At 38.6% G+C, this 24,596-nt stretch overlaps 1 protein-coding gene and 1 long non-coding RNA gene across 7 annotated transcripts in view; both read left to right on the top strand.

Annotated features, from left to right (window-relative positions):
- Positions 1-3,936, top strand: part of epb41l2 (erythrocyte membrane protein band 4.1 like 2) — a 51,699-nt gene extending 47,763 nt beyond the window's left edge. For all 6 annotated transcript variants that reach the window (XM_042389985.1, XM_042389984.1, XM_042389988.1 and 3 more), the window contains one exon: positions 78-3,936. The gene's annotated coding sequence lies outside the window, so the exon portion shown is untranslated. The remainder of the gene's footprint in view (positions 1-77) is intronic.
- Positions 3,937-4,348: 412 nt separating this feature from the next.
- On the top strand, positions 4,349-24,146 carry LOC121882057. Its single transcript, XR_006092013.1, has 4 exons — positions 4,349-4,738; positions 5,081-5,171; positions 23,312-23,341; positions 23,456-24,146. It is a non-coding gene; the product is annotated as an uncharacterized LOC121882057 (long non-coding RNA).
- Positions 24,147-24,596: the final 450 nt, after the last annotated feature.

The following is a 24,596-nucleotide window of genomic DNA, read 5'->3' as shown; positions in this document are numbered from 1 at the left end:
CAGTGATGGATGCAGGAATGTTTATATCACATCACCCAGGCTGATTGCCTTCACCTTTATCCCCCCCCATATATCAGAGTTGAAGGGCCCATCGTGACTGTTTTCTCCATTGACGTTGAACGACCTTCATCACCCTACGACAACCAACCTTGACTGACTGAAGAAGAAGAAGAAGAAGAAGAAGAGCTAGAGAGCAGGAGGATAAGAGGAGGGTTTAGACAAACGGAGAGAAGTTGCCAATCTCTTCCTAGTCAGTCTATCTTACATGTCTGTGGTGCATCTAAATCCCTCACTCCGAAACCAAGAAAAAGAAAAATAATAACCTCACTCTTACTGAGGGAACAAATGAACCACTTTGTTAGCTTAACATTTGTAGCGTGTTTTTATTTTTTAATAGTGCTTTTATTTTTTTTTTCTTTAACTGTTTTGTTTTACAAAAAAGAGAGAGAAGATAGTGTGTCTGTCATGTTCTGCAAAGATAAAACCTGTAGGGATGCACCGATAACCGATCCTGATGAGATTCAAGGCTGAAATAAGGGGTCGGGGAAAAATGATTATTTTAATCATCGTACTGATTATTTCCTTCAAAGTCAAATCAGGTTTTTGCTTTTTTTTTTTCATACGTTAAAGAAGCTTTCATCTTCTTCAATTTTGTTAAAAACAAACAAATTTGACAATGAAGTTTTGTACTTGGAATCTATATCAGCAGTGGAAAAGTGGTATTGGTGCATTCCTAAATTAAAAAAAAAAGTTATTTGTTAAATTACAGCTCCCTCCTGAATTCATTAACTAAATATAACAGTTAATTTCAAAATTCCTACCGTTACAAGTAGGACTATAGTTCACACTGTTTTTTTTTTGTCTTTGAAAATGGTCTTTTTTTTTTAGTATTTTTTCAAAGTGTAACAAAATCCAACAGTCTCACTCATTGAAACACATTCAGACTAACAGTGAAACCAGTCGTGTTATCACATTTTTCTTATTAATTACCAGAAGACTGTAATTACAGAAAATAGGGAGCTGTAACTTAAAATATTGCAGTAAAAACCAATCAACCAGGTTTTTGAATTTTTATGATTCTGTCTTTTTTTTTTTTTTCTGTAAGTATAGTTATTATTCATCCACATTCCTTGTGTGTTGACGCGTGTTTGAGTCAGTTTGTTTTCAGTTGAATTCACTTTTAGCTCAACTCTTGAGTAGAGAAGATGTTTTATCGTTTAGGTGGGAATAGAAGGAATCTTAATTGGGTTGGTGGGTTTCACATAGTTATGCGTGAGAAGCCGAATTCATTGTGACATGATGAAATTTTACTTTTATTTTTTTGTGAATGGAAATGAATTTAAACTGAAAATGAACTGACTTTAAAGCTGGCGTATACAACTTTCTGTACAGTAAACAAAACAAAACAAAAATGAAGGTTATTAGATGGGAGCAGCTTTTCGTTAGCTACGCGCTGTCCCTCGGCCCGCCCACTGTACGACACTAACCATTCCTATTGGGCTGCAGGGAAGCAATTTCTGATTGGGAGAGAGGACCAGTAAACTGAAGGATTATTGGGAGATAGAGGTGGCGCTTCGCAACGCCAACTAACAACAATTAGCTGGGAGCAAAAAAAGAATTTTGAACATTGATGCAGGTTGGGCTTTTTTTATGGCAAGGGCAAGCTTCCGTCATGTTATTTGGCATCCTGCAATTAACTGAAGCAGTTTTAATAGTCTTTTGACAATATTTAAGCACAATGTGAGAGTTTTGTGCTACAAGCTACACAGGTACCAAAACGACTAGTAAATAACAGAACAGTCTCACATTCTGACTGATTTCTGGTTTGCTGTCACTGTCCGTCAGAGCCCGTTCGTCGCCATAGTTCAGCACTTAATTTCACTCTCAACTTCATTTCATGTGAGACCAGATAATAACAACCAAACTCTCTTAAGTACGAGGAGGTCTTGCATTAAATTCAGCACGTCCTCATACGCATTTTTATTGTACAAGAGTATCTCGAGCAAGTCTGAATAGAAGGCTACTGTGTTAATTGGTTTTGAGGGTGTGTAGATAACAGATTATCTCGTACAGCGTGTCTAGATAAGATTATCTTCGACATGAGGCTGGCTGTGTTTTAACTGTTTCACCACAACCAAATATTCTGCAGCATCAATGTGATTTCATCAGTGCACCACAAAAAAAAACCCACTCTAAATCAGTCAGTACACTATTATTAGTACACATGGAAACAGTTACAACATAACCGTAAACATGCAGCCCAAAGGGAAGTGCTCTTGAAACCCCCTAAAATGGAAATCACATGATGTTTCATTCATTTTGTGTAAATAATTGTGGCAAGAAATGCGTTTCGAACAAGGTCTGCTTTGGTCTTAACACATTTAGTTGACAGGTTTTCAGTGTGAGCAGCGAAAAACAAACAAAAAAAGAACACACTTTCCAGAATCCGACTGATTATCAAAAAGCAAGTGCCACAGATAAATGTGAAAAACATTCCACTTTGACGCGCCTAGATTTGTCCACATCCTCCTCTCTTGACTGGACATGATTTGAATTGGAATCAACAGAATAATAACTAATCTGTTTTTAACACGCTTTTTTTCACATTTGAAATTCTAAAAAGCTAAATACAATGAACAATTTTAACAGGATATGTGATTTTTTCTGTAACACCCAGGGAGCATCAGTATGTATCTCTTAATTTGACCCTATTTTAAAGTTTTTGTCCGGCTGATGGAGCGGTAATGACTGTCTAGGCCGTCTGTTGGGAAACACTGGTCTGACCTCTACTATGCAGTTAAATGACATTCCAGATGAGGGTGAAGCTTTAACCTCTTAACCCTCTTGCAAAGAGACAAAGCAGCAGAAAAACAATGGAAAAAAAAAAAACAAAACAAAAAGAAACACTAGGCAGCTTTGGAAGCTTTCGCTGTTCCAAAAAAAAAAAAAAGAAGAAAGAAGTCTTTTAAAAAAGCATCGGCTCTATCACAACTGTATTTGTAGCTTGCATTTCTCATCATTTGTCGTATTTTCTCTGTGAAACTGATCTAGTTGTTGAAAGACAGGATTTATTGTGCTCCTTCTTGGATATTTTCTAATATTGTCACAGTGTTTTTCGACGTTTAAATGAACACCACTACAAATCAAATTTTCTGCCACCATTTCCTCTTTTGTACTTTTGTGCCCCGGGCTTAACCTGTGTTAGGTTGGTCTGGGTCTCTGTTTTAACCAATCACAGGAGCTGTGGGGCTGCAAGGTCAGGTTTTCTAAAAAAAAATGTTTGTAGTGTTTTCTTGTAGATTTTATGTCAGGTTACCCCAAAATTGTATCACAAATGAATGTGTGGCCAACAGCAACTTTTATTAAGATGGAAAAAAAAAAACAGCACAGACAGAGTTGAAAGTTTTCAGTGTTTTTTTTTTTTTAATTTTTTTTTTTAAAGGCAGCTCCATAAAGTCACTGCACGCATAAGCAACTGATGATAAATCTACGCCAGCTGATTTTTAAACCATCAGGGATCTCGACATTGTAACATGTTACACGGAAAAACCAACAACATGCTGCCCTCAGATATTCATCTAATTCACCGTCTACTACGGTCTTTACAGTTATATCTCAGGCTTTGTACTGCAGTTTGGCCAAACGAGACAGTTAAAGGTGAATTAAAACCAGCACCATTTTGTATTCTAACTAAGTAAAAACTCTCTGGCAAAAAAAAAGAAACAACAACAAAAAAAAAACAACTTTATAAAGAAACTAATTTTGGAAAACCAACCAGCTGCCTCATTGCTCCTTCTTAGCCAACCAATGATCACAGGTAGGTTTTTTTTTTTTTTTATATCTACAGTAGCAGCTTAATTGTCTTGTGTCTCCCCATACACAGCCACTCCTCCCCTGTGTAACACTGTTTAAATAAAGGATTGTTATACTCTGAAATCTGTTCATCTCCTCTTTCATTCATTGGTTACTTTTTGATAAAATGTACATGAGTCTTAATTGTTTGACACTTACGCCTTTAGTGCTTTCTGTCCCAGTAGTCTAATAATAAAATTGAAGTAAAAAATAAATATAAATACAGCTCTAGAAGATGCTTTTTAGCTTGTGTTGATGAATTCCAGGTTTCCCTGGGAATTTGAAGAATTAAAACTTGCTTGATGAATGATCACATATTGCTGTGTTGAGATAGTTTGAACTCATGCTGATTGACTTTAACTGTTTGATGTGTCCTCTTTAGGCCTGTAAAAGTGTCCATAGATGTTTTTTTGCGTGTCCTGCCAGGTGTGTGAATGCTATCCGATGCTCCTCCTCCTCCTCAGGTGTGCATTGCTGTACATGGGTCTGTAGATGGCGCTTCTGTCCTGCGGAAACCCCGACAGACAAGCCTCGACTGTGGATGAAAGGAATATCAAGAGCAAGCAATTAAAACATTGTCTAGAATATAATGGGTCTCAAAATATTACACGCCTAATAACTTCACAATACACTTGATTGCAAAGGGTTTTACATTGTTGCTCATTCAGCTAGTCTAGATTTGGGAACACAACCGACAGATGCATTAACATGTTTCAGCTTTTTTTTTTTGGTTTAGGCCAAGGTGAACTTTCCAAAGTCAATACATCAATAATAATTGGTTTTAATTACTCAGGGAAGCCAATATAATGTTTCGCGCATGCGCAAAAGACAACATCACTCAATTCTCTCTACTCCCGCTTCAGTGATGTTACAGGTGAGACAGCAGGTAAACAAATACCCATTGTTAACTCATGTACACTACTCTTATGTGGCGCTATGTAAAGTGAATTAAACAGGAATGTTTCCTTTTTGAAAGCCACCACAGAAGCTCGAGCTAGCTAACTTACTTTAATGAGATTTTTATATTGCATTGTTGGCATAAATTCACTTTGCTAACATTTTAAAGTTAGCTTACGCTAGCTCCACAAGCTAACGTCATTGAATGTAGCTTTTTTTTTAACTGTCACAGTGCAGTGTCATTTATAATATGATGCTGTTGCTGTATGTATTGTGGGCATGTTCATTGTTTTAAAGACTGTTAAATGAGTGACTTCATGTGTTTTTCAAGCTGTTGAGTCTCTGCTGTGATTTGGTGATGATGAAGGTTAGATGTCTCCAACTCTCCCAGGAAACAGCAGAGAGGGCCACCGTTTTACTGAGTGAGTCTTGATAAAACTTGCCTTCATAAGGTGAAACTTTACCGCTCAGTTACCAACTAAAGTATAACTTAAGCTTCTGTATTCTGGTGATGTGATCAGTTTTGAGTCTTGATTATTGAGTACACAGTTAGTAACACTATAACTTGGTAGCCACTGATATACAGTAAACGACTTAGATGGCCCTTAATTGATTATACCTAGTCTCAGAATAAACAGCAGATAATGTACACAACTTATGACAAGTCAGTTCCTCAGATGTCGTTGTTACACTAACAGTAATGTGGATCGTGTGTCCTGAAATGTATCGTTGTGACCTCCTGAAAACTTGTCATACTGACCTCCATTGTAGCCTTTGGACATAGTCTTACTGACAGTTTTAGTAACTTTATTTAGTATAGTTTTAACTGAGTCACCATGCGCATCCAGCATGATCAAAGTCTGGATCTAAATTGCCAGCTTGTTTTGATGATGACCTTATCTCAAAAATCCCAAGGTTGTAGCCATCATTAACACACGCTTTGGGTTTTTAAGATGTCAGCACTCAACCAACATCACAAACTGGGAAGCGAAGGTTACCAAGCTGGATTGGAACTCATCTAATAAAATTCTACACAAGTAATATCCTCACTTTTATATATCCAGACGGTAGAACAGATGATGAAAGTGGACCCATGAACTTAACAGTGTGTGTGTGTGTGTCTGTATTTCATGTCAAAGCAAAAGCACAAAGAGGTCACGTTCACCTTATCAAACCAACTCTTGTTACTGGAACATACACACAAACACAAACACAGATGGTAGAAAAGCCACATTTTCATTTTTTTGGACACTTTGAGAGCACTAAAACCTCCAGTAGTCCTCTCTACTACACATTGTCCCTGTTGCACACCTTCACATGTAACCACATGTACACAAACAAGAGCAGCATAACTACACTTATCATCTCAGTGATCAGTATCTTCACAGTCAAATTTAGTTTCATCCTAAAAGTGTCACTTTTTTTCACCAGTTCTTTTTTTTTTTTTTTTTTTTTTTGTGGCCTATTTTGGGAAATTTTCCATTATTTAGAGTGGAACCTGGTTTCAGGGTCCGGAGACATTGTTTCAACCTGGGAGCGACATTAGCTGTCAAGTATTGTTAAAAAAATAATGTGAATATGAGACTTCTACAAGACACCGTCGGCGGTATGTATGTGTTTGTCGATATGATGGTACACGTCATGTTTTATTTTGCTATGGAAGTTGGTATAAAATATTTCCTTTACATGGGTAAAATGATGTGTAACTAGGAGCTACAGTATAGTGATTGCAGTAAAATCTCCCATTTGGAGTTCATTTTCATGCTGAAATCCTTACAATACAGAGACTCCACATATTTATAGTACGTGTGGCCCTGCCCATCTCCTCACAGTATCCGCTTAGCTACACAGTAGCACAGTAAATATAACATAGCAAGAGGTCTGGACATGGGATAGACATGAAAAGTTAATAACGTGCCTACCCTGTCTGAGTTTCCAGCTGAGATAAGTAATCAGTTGCAGCAGCAGCAGACAGACGGATATGAACAACAGCAGGCCGAACAGCCAGAGAAGAAGAAAGCTATCTGACTCTCCGTCTGTCTGTGCGACTGTCTGTCGGAGGAGCAGAGCCAGATCAGCCCAGGGGCCACTCAGCACCTCCATACTGCTCCTGCATGAGAGAACAGAAGTGGAGAAGAGAGGGAGTCAGGATGGATGTGATGAGATGATGCCTACGAAATGATCAGATAACATTTCCCAGTAAGCATCGATTTAGAGATTTGCTGGGTTAAATTTGGTTAAAAAGTGAACGTTTTTCAGACATAGAGGTTTCTGTACATGTTCGGTTTATAACAGGGCTTAACTACATGTTTATATATAGTCATTTGAATGCTTTTATAGTCTATAGGGTGGAAGTAAATCCTGAAAGTAACTCCGGTGGCTTAGAGGTAATATTTCTGTCTACTATGTACACACAACATCTACTGCACGTCTCTCTGTCCTGGAAGACTGATCTCTCCTCTGTTGCTCTTCCTGAAGTTTCTTCCTCTGTTTCCCATTTAAAGTTTTTTTGGGGGACTTTTTCCTTATCCGAACTGAAGGTCTAAGGAGAATGTCATACGTGTGCTGGTTGTAAAGCCCTTTGAGGTGATTTCGGGATATATAAATAGATGTTATTTGACTCGAGTAAAATCAAGCAAATATTTTTTGAGTGAGAGTTTAATTGAATGGGATCATTTGAGCAAAGTAAGAATGAGTGAATGTGAAAAAGAGTCAGAGGGTGGCACAAAATGTCATTTATTCCTTTGAAAAACCACCATGCGATAATGATTTCCATGTTGATAAAAGCAGTTAATTCAAGGTGAGACTGGGGGGAAATAATTTAGTTGTGTTTCATGTTTTTCTTCAAGTGATTGCAGTCTTGTTGAGGTTGTTCTGAAATATAATGAATAACTTTGATTTCCAAGTGGGAGTGAACAGTAATTTGACTGTTTATCGTCTTTGAGTGCAATCATATTTTAATGATGTTATTGTTGCACACATTATATTAAAAAAAACAGTAAAAATGTTGTATTAGACATCAACACATTGCATCAGCATGCAGGTCAGTATAATGAATATTAGTCTGATGTTACTATGTGGTTTTATTGTCATGAAACATATATTGATTTTGAATAGAAATATTTGTCTTGATATTGATTTTAACCGGATCGCTGACCCTAATACGAGCTGCGAGTAAAGTGTTAAGAGGACACAGTGCTGTAATAATAGTTGTTTCATTGATACTGTGTGTTTTAAGTTGTAGCACACGTTGCCTTCAAAGAAAATCACACATGAAAACTTCGCCAGCTACAGTAACTTGTAAGACTGCTTTGTCAACAGGCGTCGAGGCAAAATCACCCACACTAGAATATATTTAACCAGCTAGAAAAAGCAGCTATTTTTCACACATCCACAGTCTGTTGACTTTCAAAATCTCTTTACACAAGCCACCAAAGCTAAAGACGGAGCAATATAGAGGAATCAATCAAAAAGAAATGCAGTAGCACATATGTGTAAAAGTTAAAAAAAGTTTCAGACTGATGCAAGATTGTCTAAAAACAAAGCTAAAGACACATCAGTTATCAGATATAGATATTCCAAAACATCTACTTACAGTTTTCTGTTTCCCCAAAATGCAGATTTTACTGAACGTTGGTGGAGAAAACTTCCAGATAGCAGCCAAACACTCAGTCAGTGAGTTAGTCGTACTGACGGTCGTCTTCACTCATATTAAATTGTCTCCAGTAGCCAGAATTTGAGTGAAGGTCCAATGTTCTCCTCGTTTCTTCTTTTGTTTGTCTTTGTTTATCTGTTTGTCTGTGATTTGTTTTCTCTCTCTCCGTCTCTCTCTCATTGGTAGAAACGACTCTTCTGTTGTGGCTCATGATGTGAACTTTGCTCTTTTCCAACAGTCAAACCTTGTGATTGCTAAGAAGATTAGCTATAGCGGCCTGGCCTGCGTACGTGTGTCTGAATGTGTTTATGTGAGCTAGAGGGATAGGATTCGTAAGTTCATTGTCCTCAAAACGGGACAAATCAACTCTTGTGCATTATTTTGTGTTGTTCGTCCCTTGTGTACTCATGTGTTGCCTCAAGTAATGTTTTTAACGTTGAACCTTGGCCCTTAACCTTAGTGTGTGCTCGCTGTGTCATAAAACAAACTCACTCACTTACACGTAGAGAAGCAGCTGTTTTTTTCCAGCTCCTCCCTTTCCAATTTGAAATACGTGTTTTTATTTCTCTTATCTCCCTTCCCTCTTTTATGCTCTTTGTCTACTCTTGTCTCTCGCTCCCTGCATCTGCCCTTTATCTGTTTTTCTTCACCAGCAGACACAGAACCTGTCTGATCTGTGGCGGTATTGATTAAGTCACTGTCCCGTCGCAATTGGATAACCGTAATCTTTAAAAAAAAAAAGGAACTGATAGCATCAACCTTGTTACAACAAAAGCTAGAGGCAAAAGTTTAATTAGTTTAGTTCAATACTAATCCAAAAGTGTGGTTGACGCCTCCCATTGGATCACTCACTCCCACCTTACATTAAAGCTTGATAAATTGTTTCCCATCATGCATTTCCACTCCCTGAGTACATTATATCTTTGTACTGACTTCAGTAAATGAGGCATGTTTTATTTTGATCTCAAAAGGTGTTGCAGAGCTAATAAAACGTTTGTTGCGCTTCTCATGGGAGCTATATTATATTAAACACATAACCCTCTTTCAAAAATGTTCATAGAAAAGCTTTAGGCTGGAATATAAAATAGAAATTTGTCAAAAATATGGCCATTCCTGCTTTGTTTGCTTATTTATGTTGACAATTTTAGTCTCAAAACTGTGACGACCTGCAGGCTTTGCTCTTGCATCGTAGATATTTGCTATCACCTGTAGCTGGTACTATGATAGAGATCCATTACTGAATAAGGATGTGCTATGAATTAAATGTTTTATCACGATATTTTTCAAACTTTACTGAAATACTACAATTAGTGCTAAAATATAATAAAATCACATCATGATCATCTTGGATTTAGTCAAATCTAACAAACTGAACTGTATGTTGCACCTTTGTTGGACGCAAATGAACATCAAATACACTAAAAACACCATAAAGTTACAAATAGAGTCGACTGGAAATTACATCAGTCGGACTCACAATATTTATGGCGTTCCGGTCCACAGACACTTCCTATGGGAATATTCATGAATGGAACTTTCTTTCTTTCACAGCCGGATGTTATGATTTTATGAAAATATAAAGTTGCTAATAAAGACAATTGAGCATCTGCTGTGTTCAGAATACCATCACAGTATTGACGATATTAGAAACTGTTGGCGGTATCGTTACCATCAGAATCTTTTACAGTACTACAGTAGGACTGGATGTGTACTACTGTTGACTCAAAACTACTGAGAGGGATCTGAATACAATCATATACTGTGGGTGTAGATAGTACTAAATAAAAACGTATGGTCTCAGATGAGATTTGTTTCCAAATTTAGTTTTACTTTTTCCCATCTCTAACCAGCTTACAGGCTAATAGACAAACTTATGTCATATCAAAATGCTGCGACTAGTCCGTGCTAGGCGCTGACACACTAACCACTAGAAAAACCAGATAGTTACAGACAAACAGCAGCCGTTAAATCAAAAGTAGGTTGTTTTTATTGCGGAGTCACTGTTTGGCATCTCACCAACAGAAACATGAGGACACCTCTGTAACATATTTACAGCCCAAACGTCCTTGTTCTTACTTGGCAAAGCGGGAAGAGTCACTGCCCTCGGTGCAGTTTGACACCGGTTTACTCAGATCTCAGCGTCAGTATTCCTGTCATGTGGAGACTCATTTTAAACACACACCAGCACTCTTCTCCCACGGGAGAGAAAGCAGGCTTTCGGTGATAAAATCACAAGCGTAATGCGGCCCCGGCCGGTGAGAAGTGCGGGCTAATTGAGTCATGCTGTCATCAAGATCAATAGAATTGATTCCCTCTGTTGTTTCTCTGATTGATCAGGAGATAATGGGGTTATTTCTGGAGAGGTGTATGTGTTTCAGCCTTTTTGTGTGTTGATGTTCCTGAGTGCCTTGTTTTCTGATTGACTGGAGCACAATGAGGCTATTTCTGGAGAATTCACACATATTGCTTGACGTGTGTGTGCGTGCAAGGTTGTGCATGTGTGTTAATGCTTGTAAATCTAGTTTTAGTTTTTCTATGTTTAAAGAAATGATGAGCTAAGATTCAGTATTCGTGTGTGTGTGTGTGTGTGTGTGTGTGTGTCCAGTCCCTGATTGATCTGTAGATAGATTTTCTTGTTTGTGGAGGCTTGTGAGAGAAAGACAGACGATTCTTTGAAGTTAAAATAACACATCCAAGTTTTTTGGAGACTTGTACGCATTGATATTTTATTTATATAGTTTACTTTACATAGCTCATTCCAAAACGGTATTTTTAATTCAACCAATAGGGTGAGAAAGGAAAATAGATACACATTATCAGAAACACACAAAGAGACAAACTGCGCAACTGTTCATCTTTTATTTACCGTACACGACTGATGAAACATTTAAATGGCTCTTGTGGAAACAGGAAGTGAAACTATTTAGGTGGAAATCTCTTCCGAGCAGCCATAACTCTGGCTAAATGTTTCCCCCAGATCAGATTAGACTGCTCCCCTGGTGCCTGTGAGGAATTTTGGATCATTTTGCAAGCTTCCTCTAGTCTGGGACAAGTGAAAAAAGTCAGAAAAACAAGGAATTTTGAGGTTTCTTTAGGACGCCAGTGTTTCCATCAAAACAACAAGCCCTGCAGTCAGTTTATTCTGTCTCTCGTTATCGCTCGTTTTCTCTTTTTCACTGCTGGTGTCAAAGCACTCATGGATATTTATAAGAATTACAGAAAACACATTTGTACTTGTATTAGTTCTTTACTGACTAACTTTTTCAGAACAAAATTAATCTGTGGAAGCTTCTGCGACAGTGGTGAAGGATCAGTGTTTTTGGATATGGATGGAGGAGTGGGTTGAGGCGGAGCACAACTTGTCCTCAGTATCGATCTAAGCAACCTGGGTCTTTTTTCACAGTTCTTTTTTTTTTTATCCCATCCCACTTTGATGTCAGACTCCAGTATTTTTCTTCAGTAGTTCATTTTTTTTGTTGCCAGCACCCAGAATCAGAAACTCTCCTTCCTCCCTCTGTCTGTCTGTCTGTCTGTCTGCTGGCATAGATATGAGACAGCATCTATTCTGATAAGTAGTTGTCTCTGTGTGTGTGTGTGTGTGTGTGTGTGTGTGTGTGTGTGTGTGTGTGTGTGTGTGTGTGTGTGTGTGTGTGTGTGTGCGCGCGCTTTAGGTCTAATATGTGGGTGGGTGGTTGTGTGTCGTCAGGACTGTGGGAACGGATCTTGTGTTTCATTGATTGTACAGTGAGATGAAACCAGCTCATCTCTCTCTTTGGGAGGAAACAAACAAAAACTACTCTTGTCAAACAAATAAAGAGAAATCTTTGTGTTTTCTCATGAATTGTTGCAAATAGATATCTGTCATAAGATATCACAATAAATCATTTTGATTGACCTGAGTGGGATCTTCTGTACCTGACGAAGAGTCAATTTAAGCTTGAAACATTGTTTTCTTTGTAATGCAATAAAGACATATTAAAAGAGGGAAGATTACAGTGTTGCACCAGTTTAGATTTAATTCACAGTTACAATTTTTTGGACCAGAAATGTACATTTGCTTTTCCCGCTGGTGCTTTCAGTTAGTTATGTTTTCTTTTTGCCGACTACCCGCCAGTAATTACTATTTACTGGCAGAGGGTTGTTTGCACTGCAGGGAAATGGATTTCAGCTTTAGTAATGGTTGTTTTAACAAATACTGTAATCATTTAGTTTTCCTAAATGTATGTGTACATTCAGATAGATCCATGCGGTTATAAAAAAAACCTCTCTGATGAGTCATTTATCTATTATTTCTATTTGAGACTGAATTGATTAATTTACATCTACTCTTCCATTTTCTAAATCCACTTATCTGAATGGATTTACTATCAACTAACTTAATATCTGTTAAGATATTTCATAAAAAGAGCCTCTCTGGGGTTTTAGCTTGAGGTTTATGTGTTTCTCTTCAGCAACTTTTAATTACTTTTCTCTTTAGTTGTTTGTGTGCATCACACCTATTTGAATTCATACTCGAGCAACTAAAGTAACCACGGGTAAGTGTTTTTTGGGTGAGAGTTGCAATCAATGATCTGTCTGGTTCTAACATGTAATACCTTGCTCTATCGCAGCCCATTATTAAAAGATGAGGGGAGGCACTTCTCTTACTACTTTATCTTCTAATTAGCACAAACAGTTGGCAGGAGGCTGTCAGATGTTCAGGCACAGACGGGCCTCAGGGAATACACAGGCTCCAGGATGGTCTATGATACGTCCGTACCGAAACAGATTGGTGAAGCGCATTCTTTACAGAGCGCACAGGTCAAGTCACGTGTTGTGGTGCAAAAATGCAGCTATAAAGATGTCGTTTACAGACGGAGTGATATACGGAGAAGTGAAAGAAAGCGAAGGATAGAGAGGTTTCCGAGAAATGAAAACTCCACCTTCTGAGACGGCAGGATGGAACAGGTTGTGCTGTGGCAGAATAAAATGTTCAGATATTATTCCTAATCAGCATTCATGTGAATTTGCTCTAACAAGCTGTCACTACACTCTCAGTGTGTGTGTGTGTTTGTGTTTGTATGTGTGTATGCCGGGGGGTGGACCTGGAGCAAAGAATGATGCTGATAGAAAGAGACTGGAGGTAAAAATCGAATATGGGTTTTTTTCCATATTAATGTCTGTCTCTTGTTTTGGTTGTGTGCCTTGAGGTGTTTTAGGCTTTAAGAAAACAGCTCCAACTTTTTCCTCTCTTGTTTTCCTTCCAGTTGTCATAGCAACCTCTTGGCCTTTTTAGCATAAGTTACATAGGGGGTCGCCAATGATGCTCATTGCCATAGTTACCGGGGCCTTTTGTTAATGAGATTTCAGTGTTTTCCAGCATTATGTAAGATGTGTGACATTAAATTACAATCACAGATCACTCTGCTTGAGTGTGCATTCAGGAAGATATTGACAGTTACTGATGCACACACAAAGAAGAGCTTGGGAAACAAACACCTACCTCAGTGACTCCAAATACCTACAGTATAGCTGCTATCAGTAAATGCCTCAGGGACTTGAGGTGGATTTATGCCTCTGCGTCAGGGTGTTATGGCGGTCACTCTGTTCAAGCCTCCGGTGTAGGAATCAATATACAATGTTCAGCGTAGGATTTAACTTGTTGATTGTCATATAACCGCAAAATGTGACATTATATACATAAAGTTATTGAGTTTATTTCATTCATTTTCTCATAGAAAGTAGAGCAGATTATTGAGCCTTTCTTTAGCCTTTCTCCATTTTTTTAGGTAGTTCAGCTCCCATATAAGTACAGAGCCAAAGATTGTTTCTATCAGGGTGTCAGGAAAGATAAGAGGTGAAATGATTAGAAGATGAATGATTAGACAATCAAAAGAAAACAAATTCAGCAACGGTTTTTATTATTGATTAATTGTTTGAGTGATTTCTCAACCATCAATACCAAACATCCTCTTATTCCATCTTCTGTAAGGAATCACTGCTTTTCTTTGTCTTATATGATAGTAAATGGAATATGTTTGTGTTTTGGACTGTTGGTCAGACATAACAAGCAATTTGGAGTTGTGCACTTGTGTTTTGGCTATCTTTTCCATACATTTTTAACCGTTTCCTTACATTTTATTGACAAAACAATGAATATTTTAATTGAGAAAGTAACATTCAGATTAATTGCTGATGGAAACAATCATTAGATGCAGTTCTATTACATAGATAGTGAGGACAATGAATAAGATATCAAACAAAATAAAAAGAAGTGTATTTATCCCAGTTCTTAGAGATTGTGACTTTATTGTTCTACCGTTCTGCTAGTGTTGTTGCAGTTCCTCCTGGTTGCTGGTAAAGGCCATAAAAATTATTTAATACCACTTTAAGAGATTGATGCAGACATGCCTCCTTCAGTTGTCAAAAATGTCCAAAATTGAGGCTTTTTACATCATTATGTAATCTGGTGACAGTCATTCTGTCTTTGATTTCCTTTCTACAGACGACTGCAGCTTTGTTCCGTTTTTTATTCTGGATTTAATCAAAAGTCCCCAACTTCTAAAACATCCAGCAGAAAGAGTTTTAACTGCTTCAAACAGATGAAATCACATCACTCTAAACCTCATAGCATCTCTGTACCTGTTGGTGTAATGTGTCGTGATCAGAATTACTTTTTACATCTCTGGTGACACTTTTTTACCCTTTGTGTCCAGCATCCGTAGGAGAGTATTTACTGTACATCGGCTCTCTTTTTACAAATTCTCACACTTCACACCAAACACACACTTTGCTCTTGCATCCAGCTATTTCTGATGCTTGGTTTGTGTTGAGTGTTTGGAAGGAAAGAGCAGAGGTGAGAAAAGCAAATTTCAGCTTTGAAAAGAGCAAAATGGAAAAGAAGATTGAGGAGAGAGAGCGGTCACATAAAGACACAAGACGTGCAGTGTAAGGAAGGTGACAGAAAGTAGGAAATCAGCTGGCTTCTTCTCAGACAGTTGTTTTTTTTTCCCAACATGCACACAAACATACAGTACATGCTCGAGCAGCGGTGGCCTAAAGGTTAGAGAAGCGAGGTTGTGACCGGAAGATTGTTGGTTCAACCCCCAGACTGGCAGGATAAATCTGGGTAGGGAAAGTGAAAAAGCCGTGCTTCCTAATTACCACCACTAAGGTGCCCTTGAGCACTGCCCTTAACCCCCGACTGCTCCAGCGGAGCTGCTCAGTGGCCGGCGGATCACACTGTGGTTGTACTGGGGCAGCTTCCAGATGTGAATGTGTGTAACTGTGCAAATGCAAATGCGTTCCTGCAAAAGAGAGGCTTCCTCTCAGTGACACTTCCCTGAATAAATAAAGGGAAAGCCATCACGATGTGGACAGACATCCGCATCGTGATGGCTGAGGGTAAAGCTGGCATTGTGAAAAATGAGAGGCAGTAAGATAATGAGAAATTAGATTTAATGGTATTTGGCCTTCAGTCAGTGAGATATGAGATGGACAAGTCTGAGAGTGAGGGAGAGAGGAATGCAAAACGAGACAAGGAGATACATTTGTGTATATTAATCTGTCACTGATTTAAGTGTCGGTAATGGGAAAGAAGAAACAATGTGTTTTCAGAGAGATTAGAGCTGTTTGGAGACTAATAGTGAAACAAAAAGGGAGAGAGAGTGGTGGGTGGAACTGTGAGACAGCGGGAGAGGGAAAAGTGATAGAAGTGATGAACGAGAGAATGGAAAACAGGCATGGAAATATTTGTTGTTTTATCTCCTATTAGTTTAATTTGTCACTTTGTCAGTTACGGAGATTGAGTGAGGGACAGACAGTGACAGGGCAGGAGAGAGACAGAGAGGGAGAGGCAGAAATAATCAGTTAATTAAGCTGTTGCTCAAAGAGAGACGGATTGACAGGGACGAGACAGATGAGGAACAGAGAGAGAGAAGACCAGACAGAGAGAGAGAGAGAGAGAGAAGGGAAGGGAAACATGAGTGGTAGAGAGACCCAGTGGGCGGATGTGAGAGAGAAAGAGACGTGATGAAAGAGACCTGAGGGAATGAGACGTGGGGGAGGTGTGCGGGGGGGATGGGGAGAGAGAGAGAGGAAGCAGTTGGAAGTCAGGAAAGTAGACGAGAGAAGACTGGAAGAGGGGGGGGGGGAGAAAAGATGGAAAGAGTGTACTTGCATATTTCATTGCCGCGAAGCCCATTTGGTTTGAATTAAAAACTAGGGACAAAGGTGAGGACACAGATAGAGAGAGAGAAATGCAGAGGGAGGCCGACACAGAGTGAGGGGAGAGAGACAGAGAAAAGCTTTCCATCAGCTAATTCTGTTGCTATGGCAACGATTTAGCATCAGGGCTGACAGGGTTGTTACATAAGACTCGCCAGTAGCATCCTTTATTACATTTACACACACACACAAACATGTACACAGCATGAGTCCTCATCGGCCAGTCACCACTTTGTGTGTGTGTGTGTGTGTGTGTGTGTGTGTGTTGTAACTGTGGAGGAATTTAAACACACTACACTCACATGCTTCCTCACATCAAGTTCAAATTTGATTACGCAGGTTTCATCCTTTAATCTCCAGATCTTAGACACGGATCTGCTACTGTAATCCCTGTGATTAATTACAGCTGTGGTGCAGATAAACAGTAATAATATTCTGCTTCCTGCTGGAAATATGAAACATTTGAAATACACAGAATCGCCCTCAGCAGAGATATAGATGAACCAGTGGCTTAAATGGATCAATATGAGTTGATATGAAACACAACAATTTGATGAAAAATGACTTTTTGTGTTTAAGCGTGTTAGTAAATGAAGACATTTATCTCAAGAAATCTCCAGAGTATTTATTCAATGGTGCATTACTCATTTTGTCCCATAAAAGTCAAGTCTACAAGCAGTGATTATTGGTTAAATTGCCCATTTTCTATGGGTTTTAATATCTCCATAAGCTGATGTTTAGTTTACCATGTTCACCCTCTTAGTTTAGAGTGTTACTATTATTAGCTAATTAGCACTAAACCCAAAGTACAGCTGAGGCTAATGGGAATATGATTTGCTCATATATTCCTCTAGAGGGAAATTCAGTGGATCACAGAAGTCAGTAAGATTCATCATTTGAGTTACATAAATGTCTTTACAATCCATCCAGTAGTTGCTGAGATATTTCAGTCTGGACCAAAGTGGTTGTTTGACCAACAGACCAACATTACCATGTTTATTAATTAAAACACAGAACATTTGTTGTGTCTTACCTTTTTTGTAATAATGTGCATATGATTCTAGTTTGGGCCTAAATTTGAGGAAACTATAATAATATTCTCTGAAGTGCTGAAATGTAGTCGATCACTCAATTAGTCGACTGATAGAAATTGAATGGACAATTTTGATGCTTGATAAGTCATAAATAATTTTTCAATTAACAGTTAATTAAGGATTTGATGGATTGCCATCATGCAATACTGCCGTTAGCATTAACTCAAGACTAAAAAAGTTGAGATTGATGAAAGTTGAGCCAAGTCAATGACTATGTTTCCATTAATCTATTTTTATGTGCATTTTGAAGTATTGCATTAAAAAAAAAGCTCAATGGAAACACCAAAAGTCGAATAAATGTCCTCAATTTAAAAAAAAACCCTTTTTACATTCGCTTGAGGTGGATTTTGGAAATGTCAAAAAAAAAAAGTTTATGTGCAAAATGGGTAATGTAAATGCATTTGTCAAATAAATAATGACTCACATGACTGATCAGCTGTTTCTGCTCTGGGCGTCTACCGGCGTCTCCAGATACATTGAAGCATGGCCTATACTAGCTGACATGAAAGAACAATTACAACTTGCCCAATTGAAACAAATTCCTTAAGACCTCTCTCCTTTTTTCTCTCATCAAGGCAATATAACTATTTGTTTCCGGTTTGCAACCTCTACTTCTTCTACTCTGTGTACTGGTGGATTATTTTAGCCTATACCAGAGAATAAACCCTTTTCATTTATGTGACACCCTGGCCTCCGTCTAGCACCACCCTCAGACCAAATTTACATGTTTTTCCCCATCAGTGTAAAGATGAGTCTCATCCAGTAATTTTAGGTTCTGGTGTGTAAAGAACATGGCAGCTACTAGTGTGGCTATAGTCTGTTAGTCTTGTTAATTTTCGTGCAGCCAGGCAGGTGACGTTATAATGCAATGTTATATAAAGTGGCACCATGTGGGGAATAGTTGCAGCAGAACAAAGTGGTGCATGAATGAGTGTGTGTGTGTGTGTGTGTGTGTGTCTGTCGGGAGAGGGGGCGTACACACGACATGTACTCACGCCAGGGAACTGAACCAACTAGTCCAGCAGTACAGCCGCAGTCTTGTACTGCTGCCCAGAGACGAGCAGATGATGAGTTTCAACAAGGATTGCAATATCTGCAATAATTTTTTGGAACACAAGCACTTTGATGAACCACGTGAAGCTGACCAGAAGCTATCTTTGTGGAGGAGAGGGAAAACACAGGGAGGGGTGGAGGGAGGGAAAAAAAGCTTTATTTACAAGCTTAATGTAATATTCACGAACATTAATTTGTCTCAGAGAGGGAGAGCAGACTTTAAATAGATGGATTGTAATTGAAGTCTATTCTATTAGTTACTTAGAAATCTGAGTGTGCTGTACATGTGCGCACATTAATAAACAGACAGGCGGTGACTGATGGAGAGCGAGACAGAAATACGTAGACAAAGAGAGGCTGTGTGTGTGTGAGAGAGATTAAAAGGATGGACTAAAAGGGTTATCTCATCTCCCTGATGAGGCTCTTGTACTGAGTGGGGTCATTTAACCTCAGTCAAAGTAGGGGGAAGGGGGGAGAGGAGAGGAACGGGCGGGTGAGGAAGGGTTTTGACAGCTCAGCTGTGGAGGTTACAATGAAAGAAGAGATAAAGAGGGTGAGGAAGAGGAAGGTGAAAATGGGATTACTTCTTGCCTGTCTCCATTTCACTCTTTCATTTATTTCCTGTTTTCTCCTCTTAACGCTTTTTGAGTCGCTCTCCGTTTAGATTCTTTCATCTCCCCAGCCTGCATGACACTTTGCTTAATTTGGAAATCAGACAGTTTTACAAGCGCTACACTTAGTGTGTGAATTGTGACGGGAAGCTGTAATATCATGTTCCAGTAACAGATGCCAGGACTTGTATATAAAAATACACCAATAAGGCTAAATCAAAAAGTCATGTCGCAGTATAGAGAAGCATCACATCACCTCTAATAAAAAACCCTGCAGATTTACTGTTTTTACCTGTTTAAAATTCAGCTGTTAGTTTTCAGTGTAGTACAAACTAAATTGCATTAGCTCCATATGTTATTGCATACGTTATTAATCATTTGGAGTCATTTGTGTCCATTTTCAAGTTCATTATTTATCTTTTATCTCTGGTCTTGTCTCCATTATCTCCTGAGCAAAATATTCACCTTTTTAGCTGTTAAATTCTCCTTTTTTTACCAGCTAGTCGTAGAGCTTTTTCTCTTTTTCTGAAAAAGTTTCTAAAAAAGAACTCTAAAAAAAAAAAAAAAAAAACTGAAAAAAATTGCTTGCTGCAGCAGAAAACGAAGCTATGAGAGCAATGAACCAAAAACAGAAAAGTTGTGGGTGAAAAAACAAAACGATGAGCTGAAAGTCAGGTGATAATTCTCAGTGGGTTTGTCGCTATGACTATCCCGTTTACATACAAGTAGTCATGCGATCTTTTGATTGTATAAAAATATTGATCACAGCTGCTTTAAGCATCATGAAACTATACACACATGCACAAGCCATACATAGATGTTAGCGAATGCCTGATTAACCTTATTTGAATGTAAATTAGTACTGCTGACGTCTTCTATCAGCAATGATACAGTCTTTACTCTCACTAGAATTAAAGGACCAGTATGTAGGATTTAGTGGCATCTAGTGGTGAAGTCCTGTAGCTCTTTAACTCTCCAGCTGTCTGTTCCTGCAGTTATCAGCTGGTAAAATCTTGTTTTAAAACATTAAATCACGGTGAAACCAGAGCCGTTACTGAACCTGTCCAACTGCAGCTCTGCAGCTCTCCTCTGCTGCTGCTCCAGCAGTCGACCTGTCAGCCCAACATGTCCGCTGCTGCAGTGGACAGGTTCAGTTTCGGCAGAGCTGCTCAGTGGGCAGGTTCAGCTGACTGACAGGACAGACAGTTTTGGGGGAGCTCTGGTTACACCATGGTTTAATGTCTTAAAACAAGATTTTACCAGCTGATAACCAGCACCAGTGGTGCTGTTAGCTGCTGAAGCTAAAACTGTCTCAATCACTCTACCATTTATATAAATTTCATGACACAGAGAACTCCCAAACAGTTGACTCTACATTAGCATTGGCTCTGCCTTTTCAGGGCTGATTTTTAACAGCAGATGACAGGCTAAGCCGTTTTCAACCAATGAAATGCGGATTTTTATAAATTTGGTGTCATTGTCAATATTAATACCAGCATTGATGTGTTTCATTACAGTACAGTTATATAATTTAGTTTACAGCTTAAATAAACACATTTTAGTGTGCAGTACCTCTTTAAAGTGTTGTGGTCCAACACAAAAAGGTGAATGATCGTTCAGTTCCTGTTCTCTCATTGATACTCCCCTTGGAGAAATAGTGTTCTCTAAGAATACAGATCTTGCATCAGGCTCATTGTATTTAAATTTGAGTCTGTTTGACAAAGACCTGAGCACACCCACACACAGCACAGCATAGCAGAAAACAGCAGCAGGTGGTAGCTAACAATGGGCTAAGACATTAAGACTGTGGAGATATTGGTCCATTACAGACTTAATAAACTCTGTGTAAATTGTGCTCCTAAATTTCTTTGTGTGCTCCTAAATGTTTCTGATGTACTCCTTGGGAGAATCGTTAGCATAGAGCCCTGCCCTCACCCTCCCCTTCCAAACATGTAGGAGAACCTACAGTGGCTGCAAAAAACACAAAAGGTCCTCTCTAGAGTCAGTGTTTGGTTTTTTCATTCTGGGCTATTGTAGAAACATGGCAGTGCAACATGACGCGCTCCGTGGAAGTTGACCATGGATGTATTATAAGAGCTGATTACGGTGCTGCCACTCAACCTTGCAGCCAATTTTTCCCAGTTGGCCACTCATGGTTTTGTTGTGAAAAATCCCCCTGCAGCTCAAAAAAACCTTTTCCCCATCGGACACCATCTGTAAAACTGACAGGACACCTCGAACTGCATACAAGGTCATACAAATTATGACTCTTTCTATTATGAATTTTTGATCCATGGAGGTTTTTCTATTTGTAAAACTTTCCTTGAGCCAAGAAAAGCGATTTTAAAAATCTGTGACATCACCACAATGTAAAGTCTATGGGCCAAGCGGGAACTCGCAGACAGGGCCAGCACGGGAAACACTCCTGCGCATATTCAGCGGGCAGCATACCCCCAGAAGTAAACCCGTGAGCTAGAGACCTTTTGTCTTATGCGCCAGGCGAGCAATTCCTATTGGACTGAATAGGCCATTTACAGTCTGGTCTCCAGCTCTTATAATAGCCTACATCCATGAGGAGGACCCGCTCCCTATGTAGATATAAAGGGCTCATTCTAAGCTAACACAAACACAATGATTCTTATTTTCAGGTGATTATACACTAATTAAAACATACAAGAATATTCAATTTCTGCAGAGTCTGTTCTGCCACTAAATTCTACACCCTGCACCTTTTAAATCATGATTGTAGGAAAAAAAAACAAAAAACAAAAAACGTCAAAGTAAACATTTCCCAGTGACACTCAGCTGAGATCTGTGATGTGCTGAAAGGAACAAGGGTCCAAATAAAATGTCAGCCAAATTCACACACACACATTGAGATGTTAAAAGTCACTCGGTGGAAAGTGCACTTACGTTCTCTATGTGTGTGTATAAGTCATCTTGCCTCCAGACTGCTACAATACATCTTTTGCCTCTCTCATCCCTTTGGTATCTTTAAAGCATCACACAGGCACGGGCAGTTTTCCAAGCAGTTGTCTGTGTATGAAAAGTAGCTTTGTGTAGTTTAACAGCAAGCAGTTGCTTGTGTCTGGACAATGATGAAGGCATCCAGTGAAAGGAAAACTTTGAATTTAAGCCATATCACACAGACACACACAAACTGACAGTTGTCCTTCAGTTTCCTAAAAATGTCTTTCTTGTATTTTGTTTTTAATTGGAAACCGCTGTACTAGAGTAAAGTGTATCCTCTTAATGAAGGTATCTCTTTAAGAATAAATTGAGGATTAAACAGAGGATCACAGTGTCTCTAATCCTCTGTTTCATGTATTACTAATTTGGGAGAGGATTTATAGATGAGCGAGAGAGGATTTTTAAGGAAGGAAAGTTCTGAGCGAGGGACAGAGAGGGAGAGAAGGAAGGAAGGATGGATAAATGCAAAGAGGAGAGGAGTAGACCTAGTGGAGAGGAGATAAAATGGGTGAAAAGGAGAGAAAGGCTTTTGAAGGTGAATCTTCTGAAGGGGGTAAAAGGACAGGAAAATGTTTGAAAGAGGAGAACAAGAGAGCAGAGAGAGGTGTGAATGAGAAAAGGTGTGGAAATCACAGGGGAGAAAAAATGATTTAGACAATAGAAGAAAAGGTGGTTCATTTTTAAGAGTTCTTAACACTACGTGCACTTTAAAATTGCATGATTTGCTGAAGTAATATATAATTTGCAAGTTATAAGTTATATTTCCTACAGAGGGCTACTGAAAGAAAGTAAAAGATTTTCAGCCTAACATTTGAAAATGCTCTTAAAAGCAGCTCGTCAGGTCAACATAGTAAAGCTAATAAAGTGGCCATAAACATGCTGTCCCATAAAATAAATGAATGAAATCACTATTACTGCAAATACTATGAATACTATTAATGCTACAATTGTATCAATATTGTTTTTCTTCACAGATTATTAAGAACCCAGGAACAGAAAATCAGGTGGGTGCCCTTTATCCAGTGACATATTTTCCCCCAGCATCGGATAGGTCTATACACTGGGCACTTGCCAGTTCCATCAATTGTAAAAGCGTTTTTGTCACGTCTTTTATTTAGCCCCTCCAACTGAAGGTAAAAGTGAGACATGTGAGGAAAACAACGCCAGTTTCCAATGATGGATCATCCATTAGTCACTTGGCTCAGGCTGGTCTGTGGTGTCTTTTGTGGACTTGTAGTTTGTAATTGCACATATAAAATGTTGTACAGTCCAACACAGTTGACCACAGTGGGTACTTGTATCAGTTAACCTTCATATAATGCATGACTGCGAGCATTAAATAAGGAAAGCTTAAAAGAAGCACATCTATAAGTTCTTTGCACTGAAAGATTAAAAAAACAACAACAAAAAAAACAACGCTCTCCTTCCCAGTAATTCTTTGTTCGACAGTATTCCAACTACACAAAATCTTTCAGCATTATAAAGGGGTTATGTTTAAGTAAATTGAAACAGAATAGGATTTCCCCAGCGTCAAAACCATAAACATATCCTCCTGTTAATTGCTTACTACTGCTGAGGTACTGTACTGATGTACTGCTTTATTGTTACTACTTGTTTGTTTTGCCCCACTTGCACTCTCACATCCCTGAGGAAATATCACCATCTTTTTTATTGCCTGTCTTTATTGCCTAAACTCGCTATTGCGCCCCTATTTCATCATGATGATTAATCATATCAGTGTCCTACAGAAGCTTTATTCTGTATGTACAAAGAGCTTTCAATAGTCGCACATTAAATTCTATTGAGGAACATTTGTGTGAGGCTGCCTTATGCACAGTTCAGGGTTTTTTTTTTTTTACAGTTGCGCATCATTATCATGGAGCTTATTCACTCAATATCTGGCTGTTGCTTCTCACTGACGAGGCAGCAGAAGGAACGGAAGAAGGAAGCAGATTATGGGAGGATTACTGGCCTGTTTTTGTTTTGGGTTTTTTTTTTCAAATGAGGAAAGCTTATTTGGGCTTATACACAATAATTTTTTTTAAATTTTACAATAAAACTTTTTAAATCTCATTATTAAGTGCTATCTTAAATTATAGTATTTTATGTGGTGTTTTCCATTCACATTTGAGCATCACTGATTATACGTTTTTGTTTTTTATAAGTGAAAAGTCTAAACCTCAGTGGAACAATACCCACACAACTAGCGTGTTAATCTCTGCTCTTTTTGTCTATAAACTTTATTCATACTATCTTTGT

The sequence above is a fragment of the Thunnus maccoyii genome, chromosome 17 (assembly GCF_910596095.1).
Source record: "Thunnus maccoyii chromosome 17, fThuMac1.1, whole genome shotgun sequence".
Taxonomy (NCBI): Eukaryota; Metazoa; Chordata; class Actinopteri; order Scombriformes; family Scombridae; genus Thunnus; species Thunnus maccoyii.
Note: the sequence above shows the minus strand (reverse complement) of the source record. Positions and strands in the feature narration are given on the sequence as shown.